This window comes from Labeo rohita, chromosome 1 (assembly GCF_022985175.1).
Source record: "Labeo rohita strain BAU-BD-2019 chromosome 1, IGBB_LRoh.1.0, whole genome shotgun sequence".
NCBI lineage: Eukaryota > Metazoa > Chordata > Actinopteri > Cypriniformes > Cyprinidae > Labeo > Labeo rohita.
This window is the reverse complement of record NC_066869.1, coordinates 14,288,448-14,298,560: the sequence shown is the minus strand read 5'-3', so window position 1 is coordinate 14,298,560 and position 10,113 is coordinate 14,288,448.

Genomic DNA, 10,113 nt, shown 5'->3' with positions numbered 1-10,113 from the left:
GCATGTGTTTATACGGTCCGTTTGACAGCTGCTTATTCTAAGCTGCTCTGTAATCACATGCTAAAGTCATTTGGCCTGATCTGGGTCTGGAATGAGCTTTATTTATGACATTGTGACCCTTACTCTTTGCTAAACCTCGACCTCTTGTTTATGTTCTTCTGTTGACCGGTATTTCTCAGAAATCTTTATCCTCAGAAAACTGCGGGTTGATCTGCAGCTGTGCGCAAACGCACACGCACGCGCCCGCGGTCACGGTCACTCGCGCTATTCCGTCCCTCGCAAATCTCATTCCAGGACGTTTGTGGACGTGACTGAAGCCACAGAGGCTTCCTGCACAGCAACGGCCATTTGCTTTTACTTTACAGTTGCGTTAACGGAGACATGTCATGTGCATGTGTAAAGTTCTCCGGACAAGTTTGTCTCCTTGTCACAACAGACGTGACAACTGTCACTTTCATGCGCTTTGGAGTCTGTGCCAGCTTCTCTCTCTCTCCCCTGTCTGACTCTATCTCTCTCTGCCTCTCTTTAGTTGTCACGTAGTCGAGTGTTTGGAGACCTGACCTCATATCCGAAAGCTCCACATGATATCACACACACGCACGAGATAACTGACACATTAAGTGCATCTGTTTGAATTCTAGTTTCTCCTAGAAAGCAGCAATAATAAGAATAAATAATAAGAATAAGATTAGAAATTAAACAAATAATGAGAAATTAATACATTTAATAATTTATGCCAAATAATACTTTATACGTATTCATATTATATTTTTTTTTTCTTGCATACATTGGGTTTTTATTCGGGAAAATATACAGTCAAAAGTTTTTGAACAGTAAGATTTTTAATAGGGGTGTAGTGATTCACTCGTTTTCTCCATGCATTCATTACAAACCCTGACTGTGCATATGCATCGATCATAAAACATGGATTTTTAAAACGTGAATCTTTGATTTCGGACAGTAATTGATTTAAAACGCTAAGAATCGAATGAATCGCGATTTCTATAGCGATTCAATGCTTTCAAAATATGAAGAATTCAGATGCAAAAGCCATAAGTACGTCTGACGTTTTTCTTTAAAATTAGCATTTCTTTCTGGCTAAGATGTATAGGTTTCTATGTACATAGCAGTACTTTTGAGTGGGTTTAGGCTGGTATTTAACCTTAGCCCATTTGAAGTGAAAGTACTTGAAAATATACTATGTGTGAAGAGCATTCACTCAGTATTGTTATCTCATTTTATCCAAGATGACTTTTAGAGGCTTTTGCACTGGAACTCTTCATATATGCACATTAAATACTACAAGCACAAATTCATGGAAACCTTGAACCGCCTTTCACAGGATTGCGGTCGCGCTCCGTCTAGCTTTTACACATTAATGAGCAGCCAGTGTGTGATCACTCCTTACTACTCGTGGAAAGTAATGCTACAGTAAAGAAGTTTTACTTTTTTGTAGTTTTTCAATGACTCTCTCGGGCACGTTCGTCGATGGATAGGAAGTTTGTCACTGCAGCATTTTATTTTATGAACATAAGATAAAGAAGTTCTCGCACTGAAAGAGAAGTAACCTCCCGCACAGAACTTATGACATGCCTGAAAACCCCTAATATGGACAAAGGCATTCATCGCTGTATCAAAGCTGGACAAAAAAGCACAATGAACTGATAAAACAATAAGACAATAAACACAATACATTAATAAAGCGTATGAATGATGCAGTGCTAATTGACATATAGTTTCCTTATTCCATACTGTATGAAAATGGAAAAAGTTTGGCAGTATATAACCCAATTATAAAATTGTCATTAGAAAATGATATGCAAAAAAAAAAAAAAAAAAAAAAAAAGTATAGATTACAAATTATTGATTAATTATTGCAGTGTATTTGATTTCTTAGTCAATTCAATTCATTTTTGTCTCCCCTGGTGAGACAAAAATGTTAGCATATACATAAACACTATGCCAGACAGTAGTTAACATTAACTAATAATAGTTTTAATCCCCCTTTTTAAAAAATCTTTGCTTAAATCTTGGCTTAAACTGACATAAATTGCCACAGCAATTTGCAAGAAATTCAAACCTAGTCGATTTGAATTTTTTATGTTTTTAAAGTCTCTTCTGCTCACCAAGCCTGCATTTATTTGCTCCAAAGTACAGCAAAAACAGTATTTGAAATATTTTTACTATTTATGGTTTTTTTTTTTTTGAGAAATTAATACTTTTATTTAGCAAGGATGCTTTAAATAGATCAAAAGTGATGATAAAGACATTTACAATGTTACAAAAGATTTCTATTTCAGATAAATGCTGTTCTTCTGAACTTTCTATTCATCAAAGAAACCTGAAACAATTCTACTCAGCTGTTTTCAACAATTTTTGGAACGGCAAATCAGATTATTACAATGATTTCTGAAGGCTTATGTGACTGGAATAATGCTGCTTAAAATTCAGCTTTGAAATCACAGGAATAAATGACATTTTTAAAAATATTAAAATAGAAAACAGTTATTTTAAATAATAAACATATTTCACAATTTTACTGTTTTAGCTGTACTTGCAGGCCTGGTGAGCAGAAGTGACTTCTTTAAAAAACATTAAAAAACCTACTGTTCAAAAACTTTTGACTGGCAGTGTATAGCAGCTTTTAAAATTGTAAGAGGGTCTCTTGCATGAGCATGATCATATTTGCAGTTCTGTGGCAAATAAAATAAAAAACGTTTTTGTACTCATTTTTTTTTTCTTTCAATAGAAATTCTATTGACAAAATCTGAGAAAGTTGATAGTCAAATGAAAGTCTCCTAAGCAACAAAAGAGCAACTTATGAGCATTGAGAGTTTCCCTCTGAGCTCTAGAATCAGCGCGTTTGTAAGCGGTGGTTTGATGCCGTTCTCCTCCTCAATACCAGCATTGTTCTGCAGCTCTGCTGAAAGCGAGCATCTGGTTTCTGAGCACTTTCTTACCATCTCCTGACTGATTCAAAGTGTGTGTGTTTGAGTGTTTGTTTCTAAGGAAGCTCAGTGTCATCCTGTATTATCTACTGTGAGAGGAAGAGGCCGGGCAGGAAGGCTGAGATATCTGGAGCTCTCCAGAGAGAGTGTCTGAAACACACAAACACACACACATACATACCATTCAAACTCACAATCAGGTCAGAAGGAGGCTTGTGTCATTGTAACGCAAGCAACTGATGATTATCACATCACACGTGAAGATGATCACGTACACAGAAACCCTGAAATGTATATACATGTAATGTGAGCTGCAAAACTTTTTTATAGAGTGGTGGTTGATCATGCAAATCTCACTGTCAGAACACGACATTGATTCTGGTTTCCAGAGAATTGCTATGCAGTTTGAAGGTGTTCTGGCTGCTTTTTTTTAGCACATTGTTGTGTATTTATTTTATGAGTTGTTGCTATGGCATTGATAAGAAGTTGCCAGTTTTCTTAGTGGTTTTTAAGACATGGCTCTTTGGTTGCTATGTCTTTTGAATGGTTCTAGAGTGTTGCTTTAAAGGAGAAGTCCACTTCCAAAACAAAGATTCACATATAATGTACTCACCCCTTGTCATCCAAGATGGTACATGGTTACCAGAGGTTTCTGGTTGCTAGTGTGTTGCTGTGCTGTTCCTAAAGCGTTCTGGGTGTTTTTTTTTTAACATGTTTCTACATGGTTGCTAGAGTTTGCTGGTTGCTAGGGCATTGCTATGCTGTTCCTAAAGTGTTCTGGGTGGTTCTACATGGTTGCTAGGGAGTTGCTGTTCCTAAACTGTTCTGAGTGTTTTTTTAACATGCTTCTACATGCACTGTTAAAAATTGCTGTAAAAAAACGGCCAAATTTTGACAGTAACATGATGTTTTCCATTAAAACTGTGCATTCTGGGTATTATTTGTCATTTTCGAAAAAGTAGCCTGCTGCTATGTATGGTGAATTAACAGCGTTCAAAATCGACACTCAGAGACTGTTTAAAATCAAACTCTACACCCTCATTCACTATTCCCTACATGAGTTTACTAATATAGTCCACCTTACAGAGATAATGAAAACTAATGAGTGACTTCAGACACTGCCGAACAGCTGCTGTTAATGAGCAGAATCACTGATTGAAAGAGAAACAAGACAAACACAAGAACTATAGAACTGACTTCAGCCACAGCCTTAGATGAAATCAACTGAACATTTAAACAACTCAACACACAGCTTTACCAACTTCATGCATTTCTAACCAGACTGATTTTATTTCTGTCAGATGTCTATAGAAGATCTTATTGAGAATGAAGAGATGTTTAGATGGTGATGTTTTATTGTTTTGTTTGACGATACCATTGTGGAGATCAGTGTTTGCTTTAATTGGGCTCCTGACTCTTGACATTAAAACATACATATATTTGCTGTAACTGGGTTTTTATAATGCATTAGTTACAGCAATGCTGGTCAGCTGATGTCAGCTATGTCTAGTTGGGCATGAATGTCATCAACTGAGCTGGTTTTGAGTCTTGTGAGACTCATTAAGAGTCTGTTTTTGAGTATGTGTTTATTTGTTGTTGTTTTTTTTTCCACCAGGTGTGTTACAGCATGAGATCTTTTGATAATGTAGCAACCAGAAAAGAAGGATTTAATAGTTAAAATTTAAAACTACTGTAGCATTTATACTCAAATAGAGACATGAAGAATCAGCATATGAATCTCAACAATGGTGGCAATCGAAAGCTTCATGCTGCAATGCATGCTGGGTATCAGCACACTACAAAACCTCACCTATGACTTGTTCTCACCATTGTTGAGATTCATACGATGATTCTTGATGTGTGTATCTAAATTATGCTTTTGGTTTTTTCAAAAAAAAAAAAAAAAAAAAAAGGTCTTTTTTACATCTGCATACTCAGTTCTTTTTTTGTTTTTAATTTCATATCAATATTTAATAAAAGAAAAGACACTGGATACAACCTGTGTTATTATTAAACCATAAACAATTCTAGATTTCTTTGTAGACATTCATTTTTTTTCTCATAACAAGCATGTTGTAAACATACACAAATACAACAACTAAACTAAAATTAACCTTAAAATGTTAAGGTTCAACAGCCCAACTAAAGTAAACACTGATCTCCACCGTGGTAGTAAAAGAAAAAAAAAAAGAAAAAATCTAAACCTCTGCAACTCTCTTCTGTAGACGTCTGACAGAAATAAAGTCAGTGTGGTAATAACTGAAGCTGGTAATGCTGTTTTAGGAGTTTAATCAGATCTTGAGAGATTTAATGTCTTCTTTTATTTCAGTTGATGTCATCTAAGGCTGTGGCTGAAGTCAGTTGTTCTTGTGTTATTCTTTCATTCAGTGATTTTGTTTGTTAACAGCTGGTGTTCATCACTAATGCTCAATCAGAACGTGATCAATCATATAATTATCTCATTAACTTCAGCACTAATTCAGTATTACTCAAACACTCTGTAGTGTTGACACATTATAAGTGTTCATTTAAAACTGAGGATTTTGCTGTGGGTTTTAAAGGGTTAAAGATGTACGATGAAAAAAAAAACAGCATGAAATGTAATTTAACAGTAATAAACTGTAATTAATTTACGGCAACACACTGTAGAAAAACAGTAACATGCTGGCAACCGAGCTGCCAGTAGATTACTGTTAATTCAAGAAAAAACAGTAATATACTGTAAAACATAACAGTCAGATTTACCAAGCAAATCAAGTTATTTTCACTAAAATATTAGTGAGTGTTCATAGAAAAACAATTATGCAAAGTCATTAACTGGTAGGGAGAGTAAATATTTGATTGTGCCTAACTGATGTGTTTTTGTACAAGAGAGATCTGTCAGTTTAATTTAGTTTTGTGGGTCACCATTGTGCTGGAGAGTAGAGCTTGTGCTTCAGGCAATGATGAGCCACAAACACTGATGTTTTGCTGCTTTATTTAAAGACAGTAATTGTGGAATTGCTGATATAGTGATAATCTCTTTACTAAGCACTTTATTACACAAATCTGTGCTATTGTTAGTTAATGACAATCTATAAAGATTTGAGTAAAAGTCGATTGCTTCTTTATTACACTAAGTGTTTGTGGGTTTATATTAAGAAATATTTCTTCTTAGTGAACTCAAATTAAATAAGTTCACTGTACTAACACCATATAAACAATAGTTTTTTTAAAACTCAAATAGTTTGAAGCAATCGGTTTCCAAAATAAAATGAGTTACCACATGGTATAATAACGGTAACATACTGTAAAAATGAAGAGCTGTAAATTAACGGTAGAGAGCTGTGAAATAACAGTATAATGCTGGCAACCACAGCTGCCAGTAAATTACTGTTATTTTACAGTGCAATTTTTTACAGTGTGGTTGCTACAACGTTTCTATGCAGTTAGGTGTTCCAAGTGGTTTTTAACATGCTGCTATATGGTAGCTAGTGTTTTCTGGTTGCCAGGGCGTTTCTATGCAGTTGCCAGTTGTTCCAAGTGGTTTTTAACACGTTTCTACAACGTTGCTAGAGTTTGCTGGTTGCTAAGGCGTTTCTATGCAGCTACCATGTGTTCCAGGTGTTTTTTTACAGGTTTCCCACACCTTGGTTAACTTCAAATTCAGGGACCTTTCAAGGACTTTCCAGGTCCAATAACCTCAAATTCAGGGACTTAATGTGGGGACACATTTTAAGTGAGAACAAGGTTACATCGTGTTACCTTGTGTTACCTTGTAAGATACATTGTTACAGTTTTCATGTGTCAAACACAGCTATGCAAAAAAAATGCATTTGCATTTTTGGCCATATGAGAGAGATCTGATATTCTACTTGTCGTGTCTCTGTTTTGCATAAAACTGAAGAATATTTGGCTCTGCACCTGGCCACCAAAGCAGTGCAATGACCACATCCCAAATCAAAACTCAAAATATTTAATTTCCATACCTAAAATGTATATTTTACAGGAGGGATGTATCTCGCGAGATCTCGTGATCATATCCTCCCAAAACATTGTGCCGTGTTTACACCAGAGCTGCATGATTAATCCTTAAAATATCGAGATCTCAATTCAAACACCCACGCAATCTTATTCCTGAATGACAATGATTTAGCTATGCCTATCAGGACTGTTTCACATCGCGAGTGTCAGTGGAGCGTGAGAAACACGTTTTGTCACTGCCCATGTTAATGAATCAGAGGGTCGGGGTAAATGTGAACGCAGAAAGAGCAACACAAACAGTCTTTTTAACCACATTATAATCATTATTTCTGTGTTACAGAAAGTTTAAAAGTTTAAAGTTTGGGTATAAACACTTATTGTCTACAGTAGCGATCAAAACTAAAGTATCTTAACACTTGTATGTATTGTAACTTTTATCCTCTTCCGCCAGGAGGTGGCAACAACTGCCCGTTTAAAAAAAGCATGTCATTGAATCATTCATTCAGGAGATTTCAATGGTTAAACAAGTCTTAAAGGGGTCATCGGATGCCCATTTTCCACAAGTTGATATGATTCTTTAGTGTCTTAAGGAAAAGTCTGTAATATATTTTGGTTAAAAATTCTCAATGGTTGTGTAAAACAACACCCTTTTTACCCTGCCAAAGTGAGCTCATTCTGGTCGAGGCTGCTTTAAATGTTAATGAGCTCTGCTCGCCCCGCCCCTCTCTTCTCTCTGTGGAGAGCCGTGTTTAGCCGATAAACTTGCTAACTAGCACATTATTAGGAAAGGCGATCGCAAAGATTCATAAAAAAAACCCTTATACTCACTTCTGCTGTAAGTGAAGCTGGATCACGAATGATTTGCGTGAACATAGACCGATGTATGTAGATCGGGAGGCCTTCACAAACACGCTCAATCGGAGATATTCTTGTCAAACTTATATCCCTGCTCCAGCATCGAAACATAGAGGGTGGACTGTTACAGCTGATCTGAGGTAAAACGCTCATGTCAATCAACTATTTTGGGAGCGGCCTCTGTGAGTGTGACGCTACAATGACAGGCATCTGAGAACGGCTTGATTTGAAAAAGGGGATATTATTTTTACAGATTAATTAAAAACCACTGCATGGTTTGTCATCATTATAGGGTAGATTTGTACATACACTGCCAACACACATTAATGTTCAAACATGAAAAAGTGAGCTTAGCATCCGATGACCCCTTTAAAGAAGTGAGACACTGACTCCTTCATTGAATGTTTTTGTTTTTTTATTTTGTTTAAATTAATACGTGTTTTTAAAAGACTTAAAGAATGAACAGTTTGTCAGAACCACTAGTAAATTGCATTATTTTGTTTAGTTTTCTAATCTTTTTTCTCCTGAATTGTGAGAGAATCATGGTCTCCAATTTATTAAAAACAACTGGGACTCTCAATTTATCCACAATCGTGAAGCTCTTGTTTAAATGTTGTTTATTACTACATACAATTCATTAAAATGGAAGTTTAAGTTCATAAAGTTTGAGTAAAAAAAGTTTAAAAATCTCGTCTCGTTCTCGTGAACCCAGTCTTGTGTCTCATCTCGTCTCATGGAATAAGTGTCTCGTCATACCCCTATTTTACGGTCACCCTTGTGCAGATTGATCATAAACACAGCTAAAAGGCTTCCTACCAGTGGCCATCATAAAATGTAACATCTTGCAGTTTTATTACAGGTAGAATGCAAAATGTTTTAATACAAGCATTTCAGTCAAATGTAATGTATGCAATATTTCAAACATTTAACCCATGAGAGGGAAAAAAAAAAAGAAAAAAAAAAAAAAAAGTCAACCCTTCACAACAGTTTCCATGAGAAAAAAGCAGATTTGGCAACCCTGCATTCAACACAAGCTGCAGGAATCAGATTTAAATGATCATGGATCAAGACAAGAGTAAGGGGAGATGACTGATAAATCATGCTGCAGCACTTGCTGCTCAGCAGATGATGTGCTCACATCTGATCTAGTAAGATGTGCACCCTTTATACAGAGTGATCTCAAATAGCCGCTCATACTCCGCATACGATAGTGATATGAAATTATATTCAATATTAGAATGACTGCGTGAACAGGTGGTAATGGCTCGAAATTCAGCAGGAGTGGGATCAAGAAAACAGTCAAGCAAGCTAGTATGTAGGCCACGAAGTGTCCAAATAACACATTAGCAGACTGGAGGGAATAACATGGAATTTTTTCCAGAAAATGTCCTGCACAAAATGAATTCAAGCACTTTCAAGGACCTGTATTTTCAAAAACTTTCCAGGGACTTGAAATTTTTTTTTCAGATTCACAAACTTTCAAGGATTTCAAGGACCCGTGGGAACCTTGTTTTTAACACGTTTCCACATGGTTATTAACATTTGCTTGTTTTTAGTTGCCCTGTGTTCTGAGTGGTTTTTAACACGGTTCTATATGGTTGCTAAAGTTTGTTGGTTGCTAAGGCGTTTCTATGCAGCTCCCATGTGTTCCAAATTGTTTTTAACATGTTTCTACATGGTTAGAGCTTGCTTGTTGCTAGGGCATTTATATGCAGTTGCTAGGTGTTCCAAGTGCTTTTTAACATGTTGGTATATGGTTGCTAGAGCTTTGCTATACTGTTCCTAAAGTGTTTGTGGCGTTTTTTTTTTTGTTTTTTTTTTTTAAATGTTTCTACATGGTTGCTAGAGATTGCTGGTTGCTAGGGCATTTCTATGCAGTTGCCAGGTGTTTCAAGTGGTTTTTAACATTCCAACATGGTTGTTCGAGTTTTTTGGTTGCTAGGGTGTTGCTATACTGTTCCTAAAGTGTTCTGAGAATTTTCTGGTTGGTAGGGCATTGCTATGGAGTTGCCAGGTGTTCCTAGTGGTTTCTACATGGTTGCTAGAGTTGGCATTTGTATGCATTTGTCAGGTGTTCTAAGCGATTTTTAAACATGTTGGTATATGGATGCTAGAGTTTGCTATACTGTTCCTAAAGTGTTCTGTGTGGGTTTTAAAGGGGTCATCGGATGCTAAGTTCACTTCTACATGTTGTTTAAACATTAATGTGCATGTACAAATCTACCCTATAATGATAAAAATCCATGCAGTGGTTTTAATTAATCTGTAAAAATAATATCCCCTATTTCAAATTAAGCCATTTTCTGATGCCTGTCGTTATGGCGTCACACTCACAGAGGCCGCTCCC